Below are 27,421 nucleotides of genomic sequence, written 5' to 3'. Positions count from 1 at the left end.
CCCTGGGGAGCTGACCCAAGGCCTCTCCCGGTAGCCTGGCCATGCAGCCCAGGAGGCAATGGCAAAGTTTGAAAGAAACCCAGACACATGACACTTGGGGAGGGAGGCATGGAAGGTTACACCTGTCATGCCTTGTTGTTAAATAATTAAGATATTAAATAGGTGGGAGTCTGCCCTTTGAATATCCCAATTTTAATGGGGCACTGTTTACATGTTCCAACCACCCCTTGCATGTCCCATGCCTCACAGATGTCCCTGCCAGTGGTTTGTACTGGATCTTAATACACACAAACACATACATATACACAAACAAACTCATATTGGGATCCAAGCCCTTGGCCCCCTCACTGGGGTTCCACCCAGGTCATATACCCCTTGGGGCTCAGATGGCCAAAGCCGTGCCTGGCCCTAGGGCCTTACAGCCCCACATCACCCTTTCCCTGGGCTCTCCTGGGGTCATCCACCCCTTGGGGCTCAGGTGGCCACAGCTGTGCTTGGCCCTAGGGTCTTACAACCCCCACACCACCCCTTCACTGGGAGTCCACACACTGCCCCTTGCTGGGGCTCTGCTGGGGTCTACCACCCTGTCCGACTCAGGTGGCTGTAGGCCTGCCTGGCCCTCTACCCCAGAGTATTGCACCCTGTGAGGCTCAGGTGCTCACAGCCGTGCTTAACCCCCTCTCAGGACGTCTACAACTATAGGGCTCACAGAGCCTGGGCAGTGCTCCAAGTCCCTTCAATGATGTGGGCCCTGCCTCAGGACTGAGCCCGTGAGCCTGGGCTCCCCCTGTACAGATTGAACCCACCAGGGATGTGGGGCCTGGGGTTATGAGGCACCCCTCACTCACCTTTCACTGGGGAGGTGACTGGCCTGGTATTTCCTGGGGGCTCCAACCAGGCCCCCCCTTCCCTGGCAGGGTGCAGTTTCATGTCTTATCAAGGACAAATAAAGCCTCCTCCTTCCCCATAGCTTTACCCTTTACCTCCGAGTGTTCCAGGAACAACTCAGCCTTATGTTGCCTCCTTGACTGCTTACCCAGTCTGCTGCCTTTCTGGTCTAAGTTTGAAAATGGCTGCTGCAATCAGCCACCTGGTGGCTGCCTGCTCCAGCCCTTAAAGTGACAGAGCACTAAAGCTGCTCTGTTACACCCAGTAAATCAGTAGCTTCTTCAGAGTCTAACTTGCTTGATTCTTCAGAGGTCTCCTTTGTTTCAGTGTGCTTTCTTTGCAGAGAAGTTGAAGTCAGCACCTTTTCCACTGCAGATGATTCTGCATGTAGGGGTGCAAGTTGCTGTCATATTTATGTGTATCCCCATAGGCAGAGGGAGAAATTATTGTTGGGGGGGGGCTTTGTACATGGTTCCCAAGGCAATGGCAGTGGGGCGCAGAGCCCAGTGGGCAGCCCACTGTTCCCTTGGGGGTTTTCTCCCCTTGCGCTGGCCTGCCCTGTCCCCCCGGCAGGCTCATCACAGAAGGATGTGACCCCTCCCACCACCCAGGCCCTGCCTGGGGAGGCCTGGGCCTTTCTAGGGGCACTGGGGGGCTCCCGGCACTGCCTGCACCCAAGGGAATGTGGAGGCAGGCTTCCCATTCTGCACCATGTTGCCATTGCCTTGGGAGCTGCACACTATGCCATGTGCCTTCCACATGCTGACTGTGCCACGTTCCTTGCCTTCCCAGCACTGGAAGGCATCTGGTGTTGCACATGGCTCCCAAGGCAACAGCATCAGGGCACAGAACTGATCAGGCAGTAGGTGGCGCACCTCCACCCCACGCACAAATCTGGGAGGCACATAGCCCCCATGCCTCCCCCAGGGTGCACACAGTGGTGGGAGCCCCCCTGTGCCTGTGGACAAACCATCCAGGGCTCCAACTGTCTCACCACATGCTCCATGGTGTCACTCACCCCAGCCCCTGCCCCTGCCCCTGCCCCTGCCCCACTCCCTCCCTCACCATGGGGGCCTCAATCTGCCTTTCCATCCCTTCCCTCCCCCATGTCCCATCCCCCAACACACTTACCTGCTGGGCGTTGCTCCACATGTGGTCAGGCTGCATTTCTGGCCATGTACAGTAGGCTGCGGCTGGGTGTCTGTGTGTGTGTGCCCATTCCCCTGGCCTTCCGCATACCACTCACAAGTTGTCCATGTACCACTGGTGGTATGTGTACCACAGTTTGGGAATCACTGTGGTACACAGTGCAAGAAAAGCCTCATTCTCCATTCTCCACCCCCCATGCCTTTTTATATCCTAATCAATGCTATTTATAACATCTATCTTTTCATTATCTCATAGGATCACTGTTCTTCACTTGTCTGTCCTACTGAACTTTCTTTGGTTATTTTCAGAAGCTCCCCAGATTTCTTCTTTGCTCCTCTATGTGCCTCTAAGCCAGTTTCTTGAAGACAAAGTTTCCAACGATTTGGAATTTTGGCTGCTTGTACTATTTGGATCAATATCACAATGAAAACATGTATGTTTTTTTAAAGAGAATTACAATATCAGCATCACAGTTCAAGGAAATTAATAAAAAAAGATGTGCTAGTACAAGACATTAAGTAAAAGTAGCACAAGAGAGTAGTGCATTCTGAGATGTACTGGGGTACTAAATGATGTTCTGACAGGGGTTCCAAACCACTAGCATGCTATGGACTGGAGAAACATGCTGCCTATTCTCTTGAATATTTTCCTCATATTTGGGGGTTTGCAGAAGTGAATCTACCTTGGCGCTGTTGCTAGGTACCAGAGCTAATGGCAGATGTTGCCTGTGATACATGTTAGGAATAGTGAGAGACTTGAACTAATATCTTCTTATAGACAAAGGGTCTAAATTCCAAATCAGAATTTCCTTACCCACTTCTTTTCAGGAGAATTTCAGAGGAGAGCTGCAGGGTTTCATCACAAGAAGTCAGCCAAATAGTAAAAGGCATTGAGGTTAGTGTCTGAAAAAAACCAGTAGGGAAAGGTGGTAGTTCAATTTCCCTAAAATATTAGCTTAATTTTATCCATCAGTAACCTTCAAGATAATTGAAAGGTAATGATAGATTGTCATCATTGCTCTGAAAAAAACCTGCTTTAATATCAGTAGGAGTTGATTTTGTATTGTCTGACGCTTTATTTATTATTTGAAGGGAGTTTTCATTCAGGTGTACCTGATGCAGGAGTGATGGTTATAAGAAAAGGACTTGTAAGAGGCTTTCCAAGGAAAGGGTCAATGGTGAAAAGCCCATAAATCATGGGTAACCATAACACAGGCAGTCTTAGAAAAGCTTAACTGGCAGAAGCATAATATACATAGGTAAAAACATTCCCATCATATTTATCTTTCACTCTGCAGCTTACAGAAACCAAATTTCTGTCATCAACAATTATTAATCATCCATTTACCTTTCTGAAATTTCTCATAAAGTGTCAACTACAGAGTATGAACATGAAAGAAAATGGGATCCAAATTTTTAAAGGGGGACTTAAACAAATCTTAATATAACATCTGTTCACCACATGTTCATAAATTACAGCAGGATTTTGAGCATTTCTTCTCTCACCTGCATGTCACTTAGGTTTTATAGTTCATAATTTTACTAAAAACTACATTCCTACATGCCATATAGGACACCTGATCAACTGTATAGCAGAGCTGCTGCAAGGCTCAAGGTTGGTCAGGATCTACTGATCTAGAAAACTTTAGCCTTGGTGGCTTTCTCTTTAGGGGAATCCTAAAGAAAGGAGTCTAGGTTGCCTATACATGTGCTGGTTCATGTTCTAATTAGAACTCGATCAATTGAGTCTGCTCTGCATTCTAATTAGAATGCTCCAGAGTGGCTTCATCTTTACATGTATAAAACCCTGCAGTTTTAAAAATCTCCACTGAGGCACTTTATCTAAAATTTCATTAAATGAGGTTTAGATAAAGCATCCCATGGTTATTTTTAAATCTGTGTGGGCTTAATACATGTGAAAGTGAGACATTTTAATTAGAGTGGCTCTCTGGAACCACTCTAATTAAAACTCTCACCCTCAACCATGTGTATAGGCAGCCCTAGATGCTCACCTAGGCCAGGGACAGACATTACACATAAACTGGTTTAAGCAATCAGAAATTGGTTTAAGCTTGTAACAGAGCAGATGTTCAGTGTACATAAACCAGTTTGAGAATGGCTGAAACTGGTTTGAGATAAACCTGGTTGAATGTAGTATCAGACTTAACTTATTTGGCTCAAACAAGTTTATGCAAAGTCTGTCCTAGACCCCTTGCTGGTTTAAATGAAACCAGACTGCCCCAGCATCCCAGCATGCTCTATGGGCTGGGCAGGGCTCTCTGCTCCACAGCAGGACTGGCCCCTCCCCTCTGCTCCCTGGCTGCAGTGTCTGCAGGTATCTGTCTAGCTTCTGCTCCCAGCCCCACAACTCTCTGCTAAGCAGGCATTCCCCATCCCACACAGACACCTCAGCATTAGCTAGCAGACCACATGCTGGTTACCTCTGAGCTGTGGCACACGGAACAAAGGCAGAATCAATAGATAGCTGGTAATGTCCCTCTGTTTTTTTAATGGGGTGATAAACACTGAGTTAAGGGTGATAAAGATTCCCTGCTGCGGTATTCAGGAGTGGGAGGGAACCCTCCCTAATCATAGCGTTTTGCTGGGGCATGGACATGCCCCTCTCAGCTCATCTCTGTGCAAGGGAAGGGAGGGCTGCTCTAGCACCCCCTGGCTTCTAGCCTGAGCCACTGCTGGCATGTGTCTGCATTTCTGGGATGTCTGTCTGATCACAAAACTGATTTACCCTAGCCAGGTTAGACTAACCTGCAAAGATTGAATCTATTCAGGCTCAGGCTTTTTGAATGTCTGTCCCTAGCCCTGAAGTATTTATAAGAATAAACCTGAAGCTTGATAACCTCTGAGCCTCCAAGGAAATTAATAGTTCTATGCTGAGACCACCAAGGAGCTGCTGCAATGTAGCATCCAGCTGAGAATTCTCATCAAGGATGCATCTACAGAAGATGCTTTACTGTGCAGTAGACTAATTTGCTGCATAGTAAAGTGTCACCATCTATATATACATGACAATTAGGGCACAATAGACCAATTTACTGCACTGCTGGATAATCCCATCAAATACAAGTGGTATCTGGCAGCGTAGTAAATTACTGTGCTTAAACAAAAGTGTAGACAGTGATGTGGGGATTAGTTTACTCCAGCTCAAATTGTGTCAGAGTATATTCAGTCACATTAATTACACATGTAGACATGCCCTCTTTGTAATACTGTTCTTGATGGGCCTTTGTGTTCTGAATTTTCAAAAAAGGTGACTTCTTGTGAATATAGTTTGCACCTACAAAGTGTGTACCTACAATTAAATTGTAGGGGTTAATGTAATATCTGGGTCTCTTCCTATTCAATTGTGGGTATGTATATACATAGATAATCAAATTTGTACCTGCAATTCACTGTAGGAGAAATTTACCTCTGAACAGAAACCCATTGTAAAATTTGTGCACTGTTTAAAGACATCGTATTAACTATGCACATCTAGTGAGTTTCACTCTTTTTATACATGTCAAACTAAAAACACAGAAACAAAGTCTGATGCCACAGACTGCCTGCATGACCAAAAGCCAAGCTCAGGCCTTTCAATTTTTTCCTCTGTGATAGAAACCTGAGCCTAAAAATGTGAAGAAAGAGGTATAGCGCTACAAAATTCAGCTGTTTTCTTCCTCCTTTTCTTCCTCTGCTTCCTCATTTCTTGTGCCTCACAAAAAATGCAGGTCAGAGTGGATTGGGGGGTGTGAAGAGAAGTGGACACTTCTCCTGAATAAAGAAAAATGCAGTACAATAAAATTTATAAAAAGAAATAGTGATTGATTTAAAGGAGACAAGAAACATCCTGTCTTGAGCAGGAGGTTGGACAAGATGACCTCCTGAGGTGCCTTCCATTTCTACTTTCCTATATTTCTGTGATTTATATAAGGAAAAAAAATAAAGATTTTAACTGTTTCAGGAATATAATATTTAAACTGGAAATGGCAAACTTTAGATATACAAACTCCCCCTAGGTCTAATATGAAGCTATGACATCTGTTGCTCAGCGTGTTGTTCAAGGGTTTTGGAAGCAGCTACCAGTATAAGAAATTTTCATGGGCTCTGTTTGTCTGCAGTCACAGGTCATAGGCCTTGTTCAGGGGGCCAATGAAAGATTGACGTGGCAGCAAACACTGCATGAAATATTTCACACCTCCTTCTCCAACTGCCCAAATAGGTGTGTGCAGGTGCTACTTAGCATTATGTAGACTTTAGTTTAGTAAAGCACTTAAGTACATCCAACTGCTTTGCTAAATAGGAATGGACTTAAACAGAAAGTTTTATGATCTGGAAAAAGTTGGGTAAGAAATATTTCCCATTATATTTATACTTCAATTATTCATTTATTGTTCAGCAAGAGATTAATTTTTGAGTAAAAAAATGACTCCCTTAAAACGAAATCCTTATATTTTTTTGTCTTATCTTTCCTGAGGCAAACACTGAATTGTCTAAAAGGCTATAATGGTAAAACATATTGCAGGCAATGCCTTAATGAAAGTAAAGAAAACTTTCCCTGGCTGGGCTTCCAGAAAGAGATCTACAATCTGCCAAGCACCTTACCTTCACAAAACCATACACACTGCAAATATGTGAAAACAAGTACAAGTAATGACGGCACTGAAGCCCACCAACAGATAGAAACTCACCTGTAGTTGGAGACAAGGTAATTGCGGGGGGGGGAGGGAGTGTGGGGCATATGAAGCTTGAATGTTGCCAGGCCAGAATTGCTTTCGTCTTCAGCTGCTTAGGGAATTACTCCAATTAGTTCAACGGTGAAGAAGTTTTTTGTTTATACCTGTATAAAAGTTAGCATATTTGTGCAATGGGGATGGTTTAACAGCCTGAATTTCATGTTTGAAACATCCTTGGAACCAGCAGCTCAAATTCCAGCAGGATTTGCGCGGTTCTTCAGCAGCTCTGCATCCGTTCGAGGTAGGTATATTAAGCCCCATGTGTGGGTGTTCTGGCCATCATGAAGTGGTCAACTTTTTAGGGGGAAAAATGAGTTCATATTTTCTCTGTCAATTTTCATAAGACTAAAATTTTTGTTAGCTAATTTTTATTTTCTCCTGTACCACTGTGAAGCCTACCAGGGCCTTGCTTTCAAGGGTTCTGGCCTTTCATTTCATAGGCTTCAATTCCAATCGCTCAAAAGAGTCATTTTATTTTATGGCTCATTGTCATCTCCCTGATTCCTCTTAATCGATCTCCACTCCACTCTTTTTTAATGGTCTTGATGTTTCATTATTCAAGCTCTCCTTTCTTCTGCAAGTTAGCTGTCTGCTACCTATTCTGGTAATGTCTCTCTTCTACTTTACAGCCCTGCAGAATGTTTTAATTTAGGTCTAGCTGAAAATCTTAATCCAGGTGTGGTAATAATAACTCAGGTGTAGAAATGACTGACTGTGATGTATTGGAGGCACTGTCAAGACACTTAAGACTAGATTTTGTTTTATGAACCTAAGAGATGTACATTTAATTATAATGACTACAAGACTAATTATAAATATCTCTTGACTATTCTTTGCCTAGTTTGTTGTGTTTTTTAACTTTATATAAACTCCAGCAAATCAGTGCCCGTTCCAATAGTTGTTTTTTGCTTTGTTCTTAAAATTATAATACAGCATTAGCCCCCTACCATATTAGTAAAGCTTCTAGTTTCTCTTTAACTGGAGAAAAATATGTGTTGTGTTATATATGATCAAGCACCACACTACCTGCCCCCTTCTTTTCCAAATCCTAGGTCCTTCTATGTATATACATGCATTTATTAGTCTCTCTAGCCCTCAAGTAAATGCAGGGCCATATAAGGAACTTCACATAATCAGCCACTCTGTTGCTACATTTTAATTGTCAATTTAGGTTCAAAAGACCTGACCCAAAGCTCCAGCAGGGTTTGTTTCAGGATGACAGTTCATAAAGCAAGGTGGGATCTTTGAGCACTATATGTATTGTCATTTTCACTCACTCTTTATTTTCATTTCATCCTTCTTGCACTAACATTCATCTACTTTACTGTTTCTATATGTTTGATGGTGTTCAGATTTACTACTTTTCTGGCTTTGTTAGGTGTTCTTAGAGTTTCTTGTTGGGACCCTCGTTTCCTCTCACCAGTTGGTTTCCACTTGACAGTTTTATATGGAGGTCTGTGTGCTGCCATTTGGAGTGCATGTCCCAAATATGTCCTTCTGATTCTAATGGAGATGAGCTGCTGGCTGATAAACTTCCTAGATCTCTTAATTGATGACTAAGTCTTTCCACTAAAACCCAGCTGCACTTTGCTGGTTCCAAGCCAAGGTAATGTGAAGAGAGTTGAAAGCAAAGCTAACTCCCTACTATTTCTGGTTAAAGAAATGAAAACTGGCTACCATTCTGGTAAAAGTGGCCACTCGCTATAGAGAATGCTATACACCCATAAGTGGCCTCACTGAATTTTTGATAAACTAACCAGCTGTGAAAACCGTATGAAATTTTCTGTTTCTTCTGCTCTCTAAATTGGATCAGTCAAATTCAGCTATTAGTAAATCTCCAAGTCACCTTATAGACTTCAACCATAATTTTATATTTGTCAATATTAATTTTTTTAGTTTGAAATTTTGAAATTTCCAGAGGATGTCTTCCAAACTAGCATTTTTTCTGAGTAAAAATATTTTTATCCACAAATGGTACTGTTCTCAAGACAAAGAGCTGATTAGCAACAAAACATGAAACTCTCAAATTTCAAATTGATTAAATGTGTACAGTAAATATTTTGTTGGACCTTAAAATAGATCCTGTTGAAAGTTATGTAGGATGGAGCAATAGGCAACTGCTCTCTTGGCAAGGATTGCAGAGACTTTTGGGAAAAGATGCATTATCTAGTAGAGATAAACCCTCCCCTTTCCGGAAGGAAAAGTGTAATGTTTGGAGGGAAGTCATGTGAGAACTATACTCTCTGGGAGATGACATCAAGTGGGAAACTGGGACTCATTGAGGAAAGAGTGAAAGAGCTAAAACAGGCTGTGAGAAGATATCATCCATATCTACACAAAGCTCTTTTTTTTTGGAATCCATGACTACACAAACTCTAGCTGTAGAAGGCTATTTGTGTTGCATCTGAATTTTTCAACAGGGTGACCACTGAGGGACTATGTACTTATGTCAACAATGGAATTAAATTCAGTTACATATCAACAATGTGTAACACCTCTCCACACACGGAGCACATACTGTGCTTTTTTGTGTGTGCTCTTTTTTAATGTGAGAAAGATGGCCCCTGTGTTTTGGCCAAGTGCTCAGCACATTGCAAGCTGGGGTCTGTATCTGGGGAAAATATGTAAAATCCTCTCGCCACATTGGCCAGGGGAAGCAGAGGGTTCCTCAGGCTGATTGCTTGGGAGAGGAACTAGCGTGTGGTGCTCCCTGACTGGACAAGGCCAGGGTGATGTCATGCAAAGGGATATAAGGGGAGCTAGACATAAAAAAAGAACAGAGACAAAAAAACAGAGTGTACATGCAGTGTGTGTGTGGGGGGGGGGTTACAAATGTAATAAAAATATATAACTAAAATAGATTTGCCATAAGAATGATAAGATTGCAATTGGGGAAACTCCATCAACTGAAGTACAGTTTTCTATTTTTAGTTTTGGGAACCAGGGCAATGCATGGAAAATATAGAGTAAAATAGGAACAATGTACAACATTTAACTGAGCTTGTATGAGGACTATATTCACTATCATTATGTATGGCATCCCGTGTGTTATTTAGAGTCTTGTATAAATTATAACCTCAGATTAATTCATGGTTGACACAGCTGATACCATGCCTTTATATGATTAATTTCATACAAATAGGGCACATCTACACAAGATGCTTTACCGTGCATTAGACTAATCGAATGCACAGTAAAGCATCAGCATCTACATGTGCATGGCACTAGCATATTAAATTAGCCTAATGTGTCATTTGCTAGTACTGACAAAGACAAGTACTAGAAAATGGCATATTGGTTTAATCTGCTGTAGCACACATATAGACATGGACCAGGAGCAGTTTGTTCCTGGTCAGTCCAGGCAGCAGGGGGTCACAGCTGCCAAGCTCCACGGAGCAAGGGGAGATGCCTTGGAGCAAGGGATAGCTCCCAGTTGTGTGGAGCTCAGAATTGTAGACCAGCTCAATAGCCCTGGCTTGGGACCTCTGCGCCTTGGGGTCACTCTGCCTCCCATGGTACTCAACTGGAGGGAGGGCAACAAGAATCTGAGATCCCCCAACCCACACCCCAGCTCGTGCCCAGTGTTGGGGGGAAGTGAGCAGTGCTGGGACTGGGGGGATTTGCATCTCCCTGCTGGCAAAAGAAGATGGGGCATTTGGGGGTGCAGTGCTGTGCTGTGCCTTGTGGGGAACTGCCAGCCCCACACATCTCTTTAGAAGCTCTGATCACACCAGCACCATCGTGGATGGGGCTCAGGAGTCGCTGGAGGTATGCTTCTCCTTTGTCCCTCCTGAGGCTGACAGCATGGAGACAGGCCAGGCTTGGTGGGTCAGGGGGCATAGGTTGGCCTATTGTACAAGCCCTGGCTCCTGGGGAGGGGAAGGCTTCTGGCTCCATGCTACAGAGGTGCCACTCAGAGCTCCCTGCTTCAGCCTCAAGGGCAGGGGCTGGAGCCATTCAGGGGTGTGGTGCAGTGAGGATACTTCCTCCAGGGAAAAGTGGACAGATGAGGTGGCTCCACAGCCCACACCCACTCTCACTAGTCCTGCACTAGCCAGGTTCTGTGCATCCAGCTGGTGCAGGGCTGATCCAGGCTAGGGCAATGGAGCAAATCCATTCCAGATTTGGCCAAGTCAGGGAGCTCCAAGTGGCTCCTCTATAGCCTTCCCCTCCCTGGGAGCTGGGTTTGTGCACTAGGTTCAACTACACCTCCCCTGCCCTGTCCCACATGCCTGGCTTGGCTCCATGCTTCTGACCAAAGCAAAGCCTCTCTCTGGTGACTAAGCCTTGTTCACAATGGTGCTGGTGTGATTGGAGCCTTGGGAGAAACTTGTGGGGCTGGCAGGTCCCCACACAGCACAGCACAGCACAGCACAGCATAGCACAGCACCCCCAGACACCCCATCTTCCTCTGCCAGTGTTTAGACATGAATCCCCCCTAGTCCCAGCACTGCTCAGCTCCTGCCTCCCCCTGGCACTGGGCAGGAGACAGGGTGTGGGCTGGAGGCTTCTTACTGCCCATCCTCCAGATGAGTGCCTTTGGAGGCAGAGCATCCCTGAGGCTCAGAGGCCCCAAGCCAGTGGTGCCAAGCCAGACTGTGATTCTGAGCTCAGTGCAGCTAGGAGTTGTCCCTCACTCTGAGACAGCTCTCTCCACTCCCCAGAACCTGTGCCTGATCTCCATGTCCCCTGCCAGCCTAACCCTGGCAACCAGGGGAGCCTGGAGCTCCCCTTGGCTGCTGCAGGGGGCAGAGCAGGGCAAGAACAGTCCTGGATTGAACTGCTCCCGTTAGAAGCAAATTTTCTCCCGAAAGGTGCACATGTAGACGTGTTCCCAAGCAAAGCTTAATGTGCCTGAATTTACTGCTCTGTAACATTTAGGCGCATTAACTGCACTTGTAGATGTACCCACAAGGCATGTCTACACATGCATTTACTCTTGCTTAAATTTACTAAGCAGTAAATTACTGTGCAGTAACCGGGAATAGGCCAGAGTCTACACATTCAGGTGACCTGGGACTAAATTTATTCCCAGGCCAGAGCAGCCTACCATGTGCCCCTGTGTCCACTGGGGGGAGCTCCAGCCTCCAGCCACATGGCTGCCAGCCCTTGGGGCTAACTTTAGTGCCAAATTGAAGCCAGAACTGGCTGCTAGCACTTGAGACTAACCTTAGTCCCAAATTGAAGTCAGAAGAGGCAGCCAGCCAGGAGCCCTGGGCTGGGATCAAGCCAGCCCATTAGTGGCTGAGCAGACCCAGAAGGGAGGCCCCCTGGGTTACTGTGCACTAACACATTTACATATACATTACTGTGCAGTAATTAATCGGATATAAATTTGATACCTGCATCATGCAGGTATCAAATTTGCGCTCAAGTCAGCATAATTCACCATATTTACTTTGCAATACAGGCATGCACATGTAGATGCGTGTCCATACTGCGCAGTAATTTTGGTTACTGTGCAGTAAATGCGCATATGTCGACTCACCCAGTGTTTTAAAGAGCTTTATGGACTGACACTGTGTAAGGAAAGCTTTAACACCCTTTGAAATGTACAGTCCTTGGGTAGAAACCTAGAAATTGTTTTACACTAACATTATACAATAAGAGAAAAAATCATATATGTAATGGTAACAGTAACCAGCTACAATAAAATAAAACCTAAGGCCAGAGGAGATTTTAGAACGATCTTATAAAAAGGCTAATAATGCCTCATCAATGTCAGTTAAATAAACATGTGGAGCAGATTAATATCTGAACATTGGGTTCCTGTAAATGAATGTATAAAAAATATGTTTTACTTTCAAGTATGCAAAATAAAAAAGTAAGATGAACAATTCATAGTGGGCTTATAGCTCCCTTCTAGGAGTGAAAGCCCAAAATATCTATCAAACCCCAAATAAAAGTCAGGCCTGTATTTTTCCAGTAATGGAAAGCAGAATTTTGGCACTTGTAATGAAAGTTAGGGTTATCCACTGTGGTCCAAACCGGAAAAAGGAATATCCCAGAAAGAAATACCAGTGACAATTATCCACATAACTGAAGTAATGAAAACCAATGGGAGTCTTTCTATTGACTTAATTACGCTTTGAATCAGAACCCTTGTGACAGCGCTGTAGTCCAAATTGTTCTGTTTTCTAGATTATACAGTGATCTTAGAATTTCTGTTTCACAGACGTTTCAAAATTTGTTTTCAGTCTAATTTGTTATAAAAGCAGTTTTGAAGTTTGCCACACAATAGAAATTCAAAACTTCTGGTTTTAGAAAATTGTTGTTTTCTAAATTTAGAAATGATAATTTCAGAACACTCCATTTTGAGTTTTATTTTACTTGCATGTTTATATTATTTTTATTATTTTATATTATTTTATGAGATATTGGTAGCTGTCTTACGTGTTATACAAATGAGCCAAACAGGAGAATATTGATTTAGCAAACAAAATAAGCTATTCTAATAAGATCTAAGTAGTAAATGCCTTTGATTATTTTAAAAATGAAATAGCTTAAAAATAGAATATGTTGACTGTGCATAATATGTACTACTGGTACTGAGGTCTTATGAAATAATGTAATATAATACTCAAAACTGAAAAATATACAATAAAAATCTAAAACCAGTAACCAGTAAATAAATTTAATCATGAAATCTAAAACTGGGGATGCAATACATGCTGCTTGTTTTCCTGTACCTTTGAACTTATTAATTCAAGTCTCCATGGGCAGATCTAGAATTTTGAAAAGGGGGTGCAAATGGTGAGGTGCCTCATCACACATAAAATAACACATATTTTTCTCCTTTTAACAATAAACGGAGAAGCTTTACTAATATGCTAAGAACCTAGGGCTGTATTACTCAGTTTGAGACTGAAGCAAAAAACAAATATAGTTTCATTAGAATGATTTAAAAACAATCTGCAGGGCTGTGAAATAGGAGCTTCATTGCCAGGAGCACTAACAGAAAGCAGAATAAAAGATAGCGTGATTAGTGGAACATCAATACCATTAAAAAGAAGAGAGGGTCATTAATGCCTATGGAATGAAAAGTTAAGAAAGGATCAGGTAGATTCAGGTAGATCAGGTAGATTTAGAGTCATGAAGTCAATTGATTCCCTCAGCACTGCCTGACTAGAAATGCTGCTGCCACTGCCAGGCACTTAAACTTTGAATAGACCAGGAATCAAAGTGTCGTGCAAGTACACCAGTGAATCTCCTCTGGATCTGCCATTGTTTGTCTCCTTCTTTGCAAAATGAATACCTTATCTTTTGATTTTTGTGTAGGCAAATGCCACTGAAACTGAAATCCCTATAGAAACAATGGGAGTTAGCTTGCATTACAACTGCGCTTGGGTCATAACTTTGTAGATTTAACAGTCCAGGGCTGTCAGATCTTTCTAGCAGAGTAAATACTTGAATAAGATGAAACAATTGTGGAATGAGCATGCTGTTAGCAAGATTCTTCTGAGAGGTGGAATAAGTACCTTTCCTATAGTCCGAAGTTTCTATTTAGGATAGACTACACAGTGAAAATAAAACCCAGATTTTACAAGGGTTTAATCCAGAATTCCCACTGACTTCAGTGGTTACTGCCCTGCATTTACCGATAAATTGTTTGTAGAACTTGCATTGATTTTAATAAAACCTGATCATGTAGTTGCTCCATGGAGAAGTCTCATTGAATCATATTAAGGGGATACTAAATTCATAGACTGGAGATTCTGCTCAGTTAGCAACATTAGACAAGTCTGTGTCTGTGTCTCTGAGGGCAGGCAGAGAAAGAGAGAAAAGGAAAGAGACAACTTGCAACACTGAATGTTGCAAATTAATAGATGAAAAAATACAGTTATAAAATAAAGGCTGTATTATAAATCATTCCTTACTGATTCTGACACATGCATTTTAGCTTTACTAATCTGTGAAAACTTTCTTTAGTAACTAGCTCCCAAACAGTGGAAACTAGTAAACAAATAGCAGCACAAGAGGAGGATGACTGCATGCAGTAGGTAGGTATATCGGGAAAGGGACTCAGTACATTTTGATAGCTGTATTGCCCATGGACTGTTTGCCTACTTTCTCAACCCAGCAACAAGACCTGATGCATTCAGAGAGTTGTCAAGCAGTTGCAGTATCTGTTTGTTATGCACAGGCAAGGTGGAAGCTGGTTATTGTCTGTACTGTGCTTTTCTGAGGGGCAAGATGTTCACTTCCTCCAACTGTACCATTAACACAGTTCTTCTGACAAGTAACTTTGATGGATTGCAATTAGTGCAGGCAATAAAAACTGGAGACCACCACAGTCACACAGTATACTCAATAAAGTTAAATAAAGAGCCATAGGACTCTTCAGCCTGGAGAAGCGCAGGCTCAGGGGTGACCTGGTGGCAGCCTATAAGTACATCAGTGGTGTGCATCAGGATCTGGGAGAACGCCTATTCACCAGAGTGCCTCAAGGGATGACAAGGTCTAATCGCCACAAACTACTGCAAGACCATTTTAGATTGGACATAAGGAAAAACTTCTTTATTGTCTGAGCCCCCAAAGCCTGGAATAGACACCCTGCAGAGGTGGTGCAAGTACATACTCTGGACTCCTTTAAGAAGGGTTTGGACGCTTATCTTGCTGGGGTCCTTTGACCCTAGCTGACTTCCTGCCCTTGGGGTAGGGGGCTGGACTTAATGATCTTCTGAAGTCCCTTCCAGCCCTAATGTCTATGAAATCTATGAAATCTATGGAATTTTAAATGCAAATATCAGTACAATATTAGATATTGTATTAAGAAAGGAACACTGTCACCAGGCAAACTGGGCCTTCAGGAATGCCAGATTCCAGTTCAAAGGTATTCTGAGATTTGTAGTTCAAGGATCATGGAGCTGCAAGCTTGAGAGCATGGCTATAAAGGCAGGCAAAAAGGTGACTGTGAGGGAGTAAACAGCTACTTGTATATCTTCCCACAGAAGGCCCTGGAAGGAGTTGTTGGAGAAATTGCTGTGGAAAGGAATCCCAACTAGAGACTGTGTGAACCTCAGTTTGCTTTGTTTAGCAGGAAGAATACCAGAAAAGGCAAAATCCTCTCAGGGTATGTACAGATATTTGGGGAGGTTAGATAGTTAAAAATGGCCGCCCAATCTAAGGTAAGTCGGGATGAGCAGGCTAGCGGGGGAGATTCAGGGAAATCAGGGGGCAAGCAGGCTCAGGGGGGACTGGGGGATCAGGAGAGCTAGAAGGGTCTGTGGGGGGAATTGGGAGGCTAGAGGTGTCCACAGTGGGGATTGGGGCTAGTGGGGTCCTCAGAGAGGTTGGGAGGGCAGGTGGGGTCCACAGAAGGAATTGGGGGGCTAGCAGGGTCCATGGGGAGTATTGGGGGGATCAGGGGAACAAGTGGGGGGTTGTTGGGGGCATTCAGGGGGCAGGCAGGGTCTGTGGGATGGATTAGGAGGGCTAATGGGGTCTGTGGGGGGGTGTTCGTGGGAACTGGGAGGGTTTGGCAGGATTGGGGGCAAGCAGGGTCTTTGGGGGATTGTTGGAGTCTGGGAGGGTTTGGTGGGATCAGTGGGGCTAGTGTGGTCCCTGAGGGAGCTTATGGGGATGGGGCTCTCTCCCCCCAAGTCGAGGGGCTATGTAGCCCCCTGACCCTCCCAACCCCAGATGAACAACCCCCCTGGCATAACAACCCTTCCCAGTCCATCCAGCCCTCCACTCACCCCGACTTACTTCCTCCGCTCCTGGCACTGGCAAACGCTAGTAAAAATGGCACTAAGAGCAGATTGCATTTGGCGGACTTGGGAGGGCTTGCTGGTCTGTAGGAGGCTGTCAGGTTGCCCATCTGGGGTTGGGGGAAGGCCTGGGAGGCTCAAAATAGCCTGGTGGGGGTGGGGAGGAAGGTTGGAAAATCATAGCCCTGTGGCTGGGGCTGGGGCTAGCGGTTGGGCTTTTCCAGCCCTGGGGCTGCACTGGGAACTGTACAGAATTTTAGTTAGATCAGTCTCGCTGGACTTGAACCAAATTAGACTACCTCCAAAGTAGGGTTAAAATTAGATTGGGTCAGTCATTTTTAGACCAATTGAACTGTCCTGACCTTCTCTACAGTTTGCACTTAGATGGGCCAAACTAGGAATCTAAATGTAAGGTTCACACCTGGGTGAACTAAGGTGGATCAGACAGCCATCTTTAACCTCCCCCTAACTTCCCTGAATGTCTGTATGTACCCTCAGAGGGAGAAATCCCTCTCACTACATTATGGCAATGCGCTAAGAAGTAAGAGCTGAAGGGTGTATAAAACCTTGGTAGAATATCAGGTAGAGTGATGGTTTAAAGTTTGTTTTGAACTTTTTGATTTCCTTTTGTAACCCGGGCAGTACTCCAAAAGGTACCCCCTCTCCAATTGAAGGGATCAGAGCAGGTGCACAAGCGCTGTGGGAGGTGTAGGAATTCTCCTCCCCCTATAGAGCAGAGCCAGACCACCACTGGGGACTTAACCATATACCTTTTAATGAGGGAACATAACAGGCATAATCGGGGGGGGGGGGGGGGGGAGGTATAGTGGACACTACAAGGCCCCAAGGGGCAGGATTCAACAAAGGTTAGACACTTACAATCATTGGCAAAAGACAGGGTTACCAAAATTTAAAACACACAACACAAACAACAGAGCAAACAATACTGATTGGGGAAATATAAAAAGGCACAAAATACAAAATGTCAAAGGACAAAGAAATATAGGGCCTGGGTCATTGGAAAGACACAATGGCTCCTGTCAGAGGAATTTCTCCTTATTAGCTCACTCACCCCAAGTCACCAAAGCCAGAACTTAACTCAGATCTCCCATGTGGGAGGCAAGAACACTGCCACACAACCACCAGTGCTGATACTGCTCCAAGCTGCTAGGGGTCTTGACCTTCCTGGAGCCCCGGCCTCACGTCAAGCTGCCTGGCCTCTGATTGGAGGAGCTGGAAGCCAAGCTGGGACCCCTCAGGTCGCTGCTCAGATCCTCCTGCTGGCCACAGCCTCTTGTAGGGGATCCTGGAGCCCAGCAGGATGCCTCTCTTGCCGGCCGCACACTGCACTGCTGAGGGTCCCACTGCTGCCTGCAGGTCCTGCTCCTTTAGGCTCTTCTGGGGCAACTGCTTCTGCCCCTCTGGCTCAGCTCTTGCCAGCTCTTCAAAACTCCTTCCTCATAGTCCCTCCCTGGTCTCCTCCTGAGTCAGCCGTGCTGCCCGTTTTATCCCCCTCCAGGTGACCCAAGGGGCCAATCAGGGGACATGAAGGGTGAATCTCTGGGCCTGATTGGTGAGGAAAGGGAATCCCAAGTCCTCCAATCGTCTTTTACCCCTTCAAAACCCCTGGGCCAAATCATTACCAGATTGGTGAGAAAAGGGAATCCCAAGTCCTCCAATCATCTTTTGCCCTTTCAAAACCCCTGGGCTAGGTCACTGCCAGCTAGCCCATCATGCTTTCTACAGGAAAACATGTTGGTTTGGCCTGAGGGCCAGCTACTGTATTAGTGGAAAGGAGACTCAGACACTGAAGAAGGCAACTGAGCTTGCTTGATGTCAGAAAGGTAACCCTTCCTGCAAACATCACTTAGAAGGTTTCTCCAAACCTGCTGGTCAGAGCTCTGATTCTGTGGCAAATAACCATACAGAAGAGACAAAATTATACATGATTACATTTTGCAAATGAAGTCATGCATATTTGACACATGGAAGAAACTGAATTTTGAGGCTTCATAAGCCAATTGGTTTAATTTTTGTAATGATTTTCTGGTTCCATCAGTCAGAAACCACATAGGGGTCATTCTTTCTTCACTCACCACACCCCTGATAGAATAAAGATGCCAGTGAGCTGAGACCCACTGCTTAACTTTGATAAAAATGAATTCATCCAATAAGAAACAACATGGAACAATGCCAAACAAATAATTTTAATTCTAAATTGCAAATACTGTATGAAATTAATATGCACAATTACAACTGTTTTAAAAGTCTGCAGACTAACCTTTTTTGAGTATAAAACAAATGTGTAGAACTTATTCTGTGGAAATGTTGTGAAGATTTGTAGCATAAGTAGGATGTGGTGAGCAGGGTACCCACCTTGGGATCCACAAGAAGGGGTGCCAGGATTGCCCCCCCACCAGGAATCTTTGCAGCAGCAGGGGAAGCCCCGCGCTGCTCCTGCCCAGCCACAGGAGCTGCACAGCACAGCAATGCACCATATCATGTATCTGGGGAACAGGAGGATGAAGGGGGCAAGAAGAATGGTGTTGTCTCCACCCCTGGTGAGACCTCCCCCTCACCTCAGGTGCTCAGTTTGCTCACTACACCTCCAGTGAAGAGAAAAGAAGTGAACTGACTGAATAAAATTATCAGATTACATAAGATTTTTTTCTAAAACTAGTTTTTCACTAAAAAATAATGAATCAGGCAAAAAAATACAATACTTTTTCACTTCTCACATGTAACTGGTTGGGTATATTTATATCATGGTGACAACATATCTGAGCATGGACCCTGCTGAGCATGGCCCCACTTCCTTGCTCATGCTCACACATCCCAAACCTGGACCTATGCTAGTGAGGCCACTGTCAGGCATGTCAGGAGTCAGGTCAAAGTCTTGGAACAAACATCAGGGACATCGCTGCAGCAGCCTCACAATGTATTTCTGGGTTAGGATCATGCAGGCAGGTGCAGGTGAGCAAGACTATCCCAGGAGACACTGCTGCCATGCTGTTGACACACCCTGTATATTCTCTCATTATATGATTGCACATTGGTTCAATGTCACTGCTTGAAGTCAGAAATGGAATTACCTTTTCATGACTGAGGATTGGCTGATTTAGTTTCATAGTTTCATAGTTGGTAGGGTCGGAAGGGACCTGAGCAGATCATCAAGTCCGACCCCCTGCCATGGCAGGAAAGAATTCTGGGGTCAAATGACCCCGGCTAGGTGATTATTTAGTTTCCTTTTGAAGCTCCCCAGGGTAGGAGCGAGCACCACTTCCCTTGGAAGTTGGTTCCAGATCCTAGCTGCCCTGACTGTGAAGTAGTGCCTCCTGACGTCTAGCCTGAATCTACTCTCTGTCAACTTATGACTGTTATTCCTTGTTACTCCTGGTAGTACTTATGGGAACAGGGACTCTTCCATAGCCTGCTGGTCCCTCTTGGCCAGTTTGTATATGGCCACCAGATCCCCTCTCGGCCTTCTCTTGCGGAGGCTGAACAGGTTCAGGTCCCATAGCCTCTCCTTGTAGGGCCTGCCTTGCTGCCCCCTGATCATGCGAGTGGCCCTCCTCTGGACCCTCTCAATGCTGTCCACATCCCTCCTGAAGTGCGGTGCCCAGAACTGGACGCAGTACTCCAACTGTGGCCTGACCTGTGCCGCATAGAGGGGGAGGATCACCTCCTTGGACCTGCTTGTGATGCATCTGTGGATGCATGACAAGGTGTGGTTAGCCTTCCTGACCATGTCCCCACATTAGCGGCCTATGTTCATTTTGGAATCAATAATGACACCAAGATCCTTTTCTGCCTCTATGTTGACTAGAAGGGAGTTCCCCAGCCTATAGGTATGCTGCTGGTTCTTCCTCCCTAGGTGCAGTACCTTGCACTTGTCAGTATTGAAACCCATCCTGTTCTCATCCGCCCACACCTGTAGCCTGTCCAGATCTGACTGCAGCCTGTCCCTCTCCTCCAGTGTGCCCACTTGTCCCCACATCTTAGTGCCATCCATGAATTTGAAAAAGGTGCTTTTCACCCCCTCATCCAAGTCGCTGATGAAGATGTTGAACAGTGCAGGCCCAAGGACCGAGTCCTGGGGGACCCCACTGCCCACATCCCTCCAGGTCGAAAAAGACCCATCCACCACCACTCTATAGGTGTGGCCCTACAGTCAATTTGCGACCCATCTGACTGTATAGGCATCAACACCACAGTCACCTAATTTTCTAATGAGAATGGGGTGAGAGACAGTATCGAAGGCCTTCCTACAGTCCAGAAAGACTACGTCCACCACAACACCTGTGTCCAAGGATTTTGTGACCTGGTCATAGAAGGCAACCAGGTTGGTCTGACAGGACCTGCCTCAAATGAACCCATGTTGGTTGCCCCTAAGCATGATCTCCCCTGGTGGTGCCTCGCAGATGTGTTCCAGGATAATTTTCTTAAAGAGCTTCCCCAGGACCAAGGTAAGGCTAACGGGCCTGTAGTTTCCTGGGTCCTCCTTCCTCCCTTTTTTGAAGATGGGGACCACATTGGCCCTTTTTCAGTCCTCCGGCAGCTCATAAATAAATGAGTGCTCGTAAAGCTGTGTCTCTGCTAATTCCCTCAGCATTCTGGGGTGGAGAACGTCAGGACCTGCTGATTTGAACACATTCAGCCCCACCAGAAGTTCCCTAACTAGGTCCTCACTGACCCTGGGCCTGGCTGTGCCTCTCCTGGGTCCATCCAGGATCCCAGTGCGGGGATAACCTGGTTCTTGCTCAAAAAGATGGAGGCATATAAATTGTTAAAGAGGTTAGCTTTGTCATCTGGTGTGATGACCAGATTTCCTAGCGTATCCTGCAGAGGCCCTACATTACCCGGTACCTTCTTTTTACCCCTTATGTATTTAGAAAAGGTCTTCTTGTTATCCTTGATCTGGGTCACTAGTCCCAGTTCCATCTTCACTTTAGCCTTCCTAACAGCCCCCCTACAATCTCGAGCAATGGAGGTATAATCCTTGGTGATGGCCCCTCCCTTTTATTAGCTGTATGCCTCCTTTTTGGCTTTGAGGCATTCCTGGGTGCTTTTGGTGAGCCATGGGGGCTTTGATCCACATTGGGATTGTCACCCTTTGGGCTCGGAGGATTGTCTCCTTAAGCAATGACCACTCTTCCAGGATTCCCAACTGCCCTCCCGTCCAGGACCTCAGTGACTCCCCGACTAGTCTCCTTACCTCATTGAAATCTGCTCTCCTGAAGTCTAGGGCTGTTGCCTTGCTGCAAGCCTATGACACCCTGTGCTGGATGGTGAATTCCAGTAGGTGATGATTGCTATTGCCCAGGTAGGCAAGAACCCACAGTCCACTCACCAGGTCATTGCCCGTGGCTAGGACCAGGTCCAACAAGGCATTTCCCCTGGTGGGACTGTGCACCTCCTGGGTTAGATGGAGGTCCTGTAACTCAGCTAGGAAGCTATGTGAGCAGTCAGATCTGGCTGACTGCTCTTCCCAGCAGATGTCTGGATAGTTTAGGTCACCCATGGTGACCATGTCCCTTGACTTAACTGCCTCCATGAGCTGAACTGAGAATTCCTGGTCCAGCTCTTCCCCCTGGTTGGGTGGCCTGTAGTAAACCCCTACCATTAAGTCCCTTTCCTCCCAACCCCCTTGTATTCAGACCCAGAGCACTTCAGTCTACCCCTCCTCTGACCCAGTGCTGTTTGTTGAGGATGTGTATTGATCTTTGATAGAGAACACCGCACCCCCACCTTTCCTCCCTGTTCTATCCCTTCTGTACAGCCAACAGCCCTTGATGTTTACCACCCAGTCATGCATTGGATCCCACCAAGTTTCAGTGAGCCCCACTATGTCTGGGTTTGTGTTAGCTATCAGGAAGGCAAGTTCCTCCTGCTTGTTCCCCATACTATAAGCATTAGTGTAGAGGCATTTAAGGCCTCCTGGAGGTGTATGCACCGCCCCCTTAATCCCAGGACTATCTGGGCCCCAATCTCTTACCTGAGTATTTCTTGTGTTTGTTGCCTCTTGGCTGGGCTGTTCTTGTGGGTGGCTCTTGGTTTGGTGTTCCATGGCTCCCTCCATCCTCTTCTTCCCCTTCCCCCGATGGCCCTAGTTTAAAGCCTGCTGGAGGAGATTGGCCAACCTGAAAGAGAACACATGCTTACCTTTGGGGGAGAGGTGAAGCCCATTCTTTTGTCCTGAAGTATGGGTCGTGGTCCAAAAAGCTGAAGCCTGCCTCGAGACGCCATTTCCAAAGCCACAAGTTGACCTCCCTGATGCAGGTCTCATGTTGTCATCCACGTCTGCTCACTTGAAGGATAGATGAGAAGACCACCTGTACCCCTGTCTCCTTCAGCTTGCTCCCCAGAGCTTGGTAGTCCTTCATCAGGCAATCAGGGCTGCTCCTGGCCATATCATTAGTGCCCGCATGAATTAGGACCATGGGGTAGTAATCGGTGGGCCAGATAATGGCCAGGATTATCTGCATCACATTCTGAATCCTCACTCCAGGCAGACAGTAGACCTCACGTGACATGGGATCCTGGCAACAGATAGTACCCTCTGTACCTCTCAGGATGGAGACACCTATGATAAGCACCCGGCGTCTCTTCTTCCAGGTCAACTTGCCTCCTTCAGCCTGTTCTGTGCATGGAGTAGCTTCCTCTCCAGAGGTTTTCTCCTCTCCTTCCTCTTCCTCCAATGTCTCCAGGGCCTCATACCTGTTCCCCAGCTGGACCGGGGAAACTGGTACTGCACCACCGCAAGCATCCCTGGCTCTGGAGGGAACCATCTGCCATTCCGCTGTGCAGGGCACCTCCTGGGGTTCTTCTCCCATTGGTGCTTGGCCCTGCAGGGAAAAGAAATACCCATCAGTTTCATCCTCTGCTTCTCTGATCCCCCTCAGACTGCTAACCTCCTTCTGGAGCTCCCTCACCTGCCCCTCCAGGGCCCTAAGATGAGCACCTGCAGGACAGGTGTGGGGGCCCCCATTCCCTGCCCCACCCCCAGCCCCACCAGGCATCCCCTGCAGACCAGGAGGCAGGGTGACGCCAGCTCCCCCATGGGCTCCATCTGGGTGGAGGCCTCAGAGAAGCCCCAGGTGGGCAGCGCCCCCTGGGCAGGGGCCCTAGCAGCACTCCACATCCACACCATTTTTATTTATTTAGTGTGGTGTGGTGTTTTTATCTTTCCCTTGCCGAAGACTTCTTCCTTGCCCCTCCTGCTTGCCCGCCTGTGTGAATGCTGGCACAAACACTGGCACGCCCTTACAGAGTGTGCCTGTTTGCACGTGTGGCTCAGGAGCGCGGCTCTCTGCCGGCTAAGCTAAAAGGGATCCAGGGGGCTTCCCCTCTGGATCTGCCTCAGCTGCGCCGGGTCCTTCTGCCTGGCTGCTGCCCTGCATCTCTGGTAAAATAAATGGGAGAAGTGATAGCTTCTGGAGTGTTTTTTTCCAGGGTAGCAGAACCACTAGAGATTCTTTTTTCTCTTTCCAAGCCATCACTCATGTGCTGCCTGATAGTTCTATTGTTTTGTGAGACTAAAGTTATTGACTTCACATCACGACTATAAAACCTGTGGCCTTTGTTTCATATTTTTGTGAGATTAAAACAATACTGGAAGGCAGAAGTTGTCTTAGGCCCCCAGAAAGAAAGAACTGGTTTTGGAGATATTGGCCAATGCTCTGCTGTCTGAGGGCTCCATTAGTACCATTGTGAGGTCATAGTGTGGGGTTGCTTGAAAGCAGCAGGCTTCTAGGGAGTACTTTAGAATAAGAAAAAAAAAGAAGAAAAGTAACAAATCATTTAAGGCTTCGAGAAGCTGGCTAAGTGCAGAAACTGTTATGGAAACACTTGAAACAGCATGAGCCCCAGGAATAGGCAGATGTGACTGTGACCAAGGCAAACACCCAGGGACACAGTCAACCATTTCAGGGGGGAATGGTGGAGATATTAGAGATGATGATGAGATGAACAAATTTAGTGCCTCTTCAGTTAGCACAGTTCCCCATGAGGTTAGTTCATTATTGTCCAGATAACAATCACTTCACTCCAAAACTGCTCAACTTTCTCCATTCTGGAAAGGATGTGGTTGTTAGTCATGTCCCCTAGTTGAAAACGAAAGAAGGTCACTGAGTCCAACTTTACTGGAAGTGGTTTTGGTGGTAAAACTGAGGGGAGGGGGGGAATTAGAGTGCTTCCACACTGTGTTTAACTCAACAGCATCTGTCACCAGCTACCTCTCCTCAGCCCTTCCTGCCAAAGAGAGACGCAGACTTCCAACTTTGGAACAATTTTAGAATTAATAATGGAGATATTGTCAGTTTGCAAATGTGGAATTGGTTTGGCCATGATTGAATAAATGTGTGGACATTAGACATGATAAAATAAATGGAACACAGTCATGGAGCAATTATGCTGCAAAAGTTTAGCACAGGAGAAAAGCAAATACCAGTAGTCTATTGCAGGCCAGATCTTGATAACACCAGTGCTTTCCACAGTTCCATCACTAGATCTAGCAGCACCATTCAAACAGCTCAACAGAATTTTTTCAGAGCTAGCTAAACAGGATCATCATCAGTCTCAGGCTATGAAACTAGCCATATATAAATATCCTGGCCATAGACATATATCTCTTTTCTCCTACATGAGGATTTTAGATGCTTTGTGGCTGTTGCTGTAGCCCAGGTGGAAAATCTTTAGCTGATCCTATCTTGCAAAAAAAGACAGTGTGAGATCTGTGTGCTGCTGGAAAGAGCAATACAGCTTGTCTTGTCTGGCTGCAAAAGTGGGAAGGTACTCCAGACCACTGACAGGTGGACCAGTGGTCAGAGTTGGCTACATTTGTTACAGCCACTGAAGATTAGTGATAACACTGGCAACATCTTTGTAACACCTCAGGCAATAGCATAATAGGCTTGGAAGATTTGAAAAACAGCACACCTCCAGCAACATCTTGGGCAGTTTGTGTCACATCATGCATGAGTGGTTGACTCTGGCAACATGATAAAATCACCTGGCCCAAAAGCAGCACACACCATTAGACTTTCTCTATGCAGGCAGCCTCTTAAACTTGAAATGGTGTCATTGCATCCATGTGATACCACAGGTAGGCTAATTAGCAAGTGGACATACTACTTGTCATTATCACTCAGCAGTGCTAATCAGCCCCCTGCAACACAGCATGGACATGAGTACTGTGCTCGCCTGGTCTCGAATATCAATTCATGTGCCACCTTGGCACATGTGTCTGCTGTTGGGTGCTGTGTGGGCTCCTGTGACCTTTGGAGGGGTCCTTGATCACCTCAGGGAAAGCCCAAAAACTCTTCTGCCATGACTGTGATGGACTCAGTGGTGAGTTCTCCTGTTGAGGACTCCCTCAGGTGGATCACGCCTCTTGATGGGTATCCATGGGGCTCTGCCTTCCCTACACCTCTTCTTTACATCAGCCTCCAGGACGAGCCACTTGGTCTTTGTCCAGCTTGCACTCTGGTCTCATCGATCCCTGCTCTTCACACCACCTGAACTACAATTGGCTCTTCCCCATCGCTGAACTCCAGGGGTGGCTGGGTACCTAGACCTCCCAGTGTTTCTTCAATGGCCAGCCAGCTGCTTGCCATGGTTCTGAGGCTGCTCCTGTCTTTGGAGCGTTGCCCATGCCCTGCATGAAAAAGAAAAAAAAAGATAAGAAAGGAACTAAAAAAAAAGGGAATACAGGTACTTAAAAGGAAAAAGAGGCTGAGGGGTTAGGCTAGCAGCCCTTCCTCCCTCACAGCCCCAGTGCCTGAGGCTTGGGTTGTCCCCCAACGCTGCTCTGGGTCCTCTCCCCTGCTGAGGACCTCTCTTGCTTCATCCCTCCCCTTCCCCCCCCAGAACCAGATCCACCATTTTATGCCTGCATTCGGCAGCCTGAAATTGGTAAGTAAGCCCTGTTTTCAGGGCTTTTCTTGTAGGGGTGGGTCACCCCCATCCCCAGTCCCACTGCGGGGAGGGTTTCCTGTCCCCCAGTGACTGGGACAAGTACATTGCTTTTAGTTCAGGAAGCAGCCTACATGGAGCAGTGCAGCATGTCTTAGGGTGCTGCTGCCTAACACACTAAGTTCACTGTAGAGCTATAGCTTAAGCTGTTTAAACCCTGTTGGTTCTGTGGCAACAGGCAATGAAGCAAAATTACAAAGGCAGTGAGCAGGAGCACAACTGGATCACAACAGATCTAGAATCCTGATTCCAAAGTAGCGTGGCTTCCTTCCTTTCAATAGGGAATATGAAGACAAGACTAGAAAATGAGACTTACAGATCTAGAGACTGAAACCACTGCCTAAGGCTGCTCAGAATGGCACCATTAACAATTGGTTGCTGTGCTGTAGCAGGTGCTTCAGCAGAGGAGAGGAATAGGACCATATGTGCTGCTGCAGGGGAGGGCAAAAGGCCTCTCTGTCCTTTGGCCCAAGCTGGGGATCTGTGGCTTAATCTGTGACATTCCTTTCTACATTGAGGAAGGGCAGTGCACTGCTCTTATGGAGGATGGTAAGGGAATATTTTAAGACATGATGCTGGTCTCCATTAGAGGGGGAAGAAAGTGATATAGCTCAGGGGATTTTTGTATATTAAGTCCTTGTAGCAGTAGGGAGAGACTTTCATAGATTCATAGATTCATAGATGTTAGGGTCGGAAGGGACCTCAATAGATCATCGAGTCCGACCCCCTGCATAAGCAGGAAAGAGTGCTGGGTCTAGATGACCCCAGCTAGATACTCATCTAACCTCCTCTTGAGGACCCCCAGGGTAGGGGAGAGCACCACCTCCCTTGGGAGCCCGTTCCAGACCTTGGCCACTCGAACTGTGAAGAAGTTTTTCCTAATGTCCAATCTAAATCTGCTCTCTGCTAGCTTGTGGCCATTATTTCTTGTAACCCCCGGGGGCGCCTTGGTGAATAAATACTCACCAAT

This window comes from Alligator mississippiensis, chromosome 3, assembly GCF_030867095.1.
Source record: "Alligator mississippiensis isolate rAllMis1 chromosome 3, rAllMis1, whole genome shotgun sequence".
NCBI classification, from domain to species: Eukaryota; Metazoa; Chordata; order Crocodylia; family Alligatoridae; genus Alligator; species Alligator mississippiensis.
Note: the sequence above shows the minus strand (reverse complement) of the source record.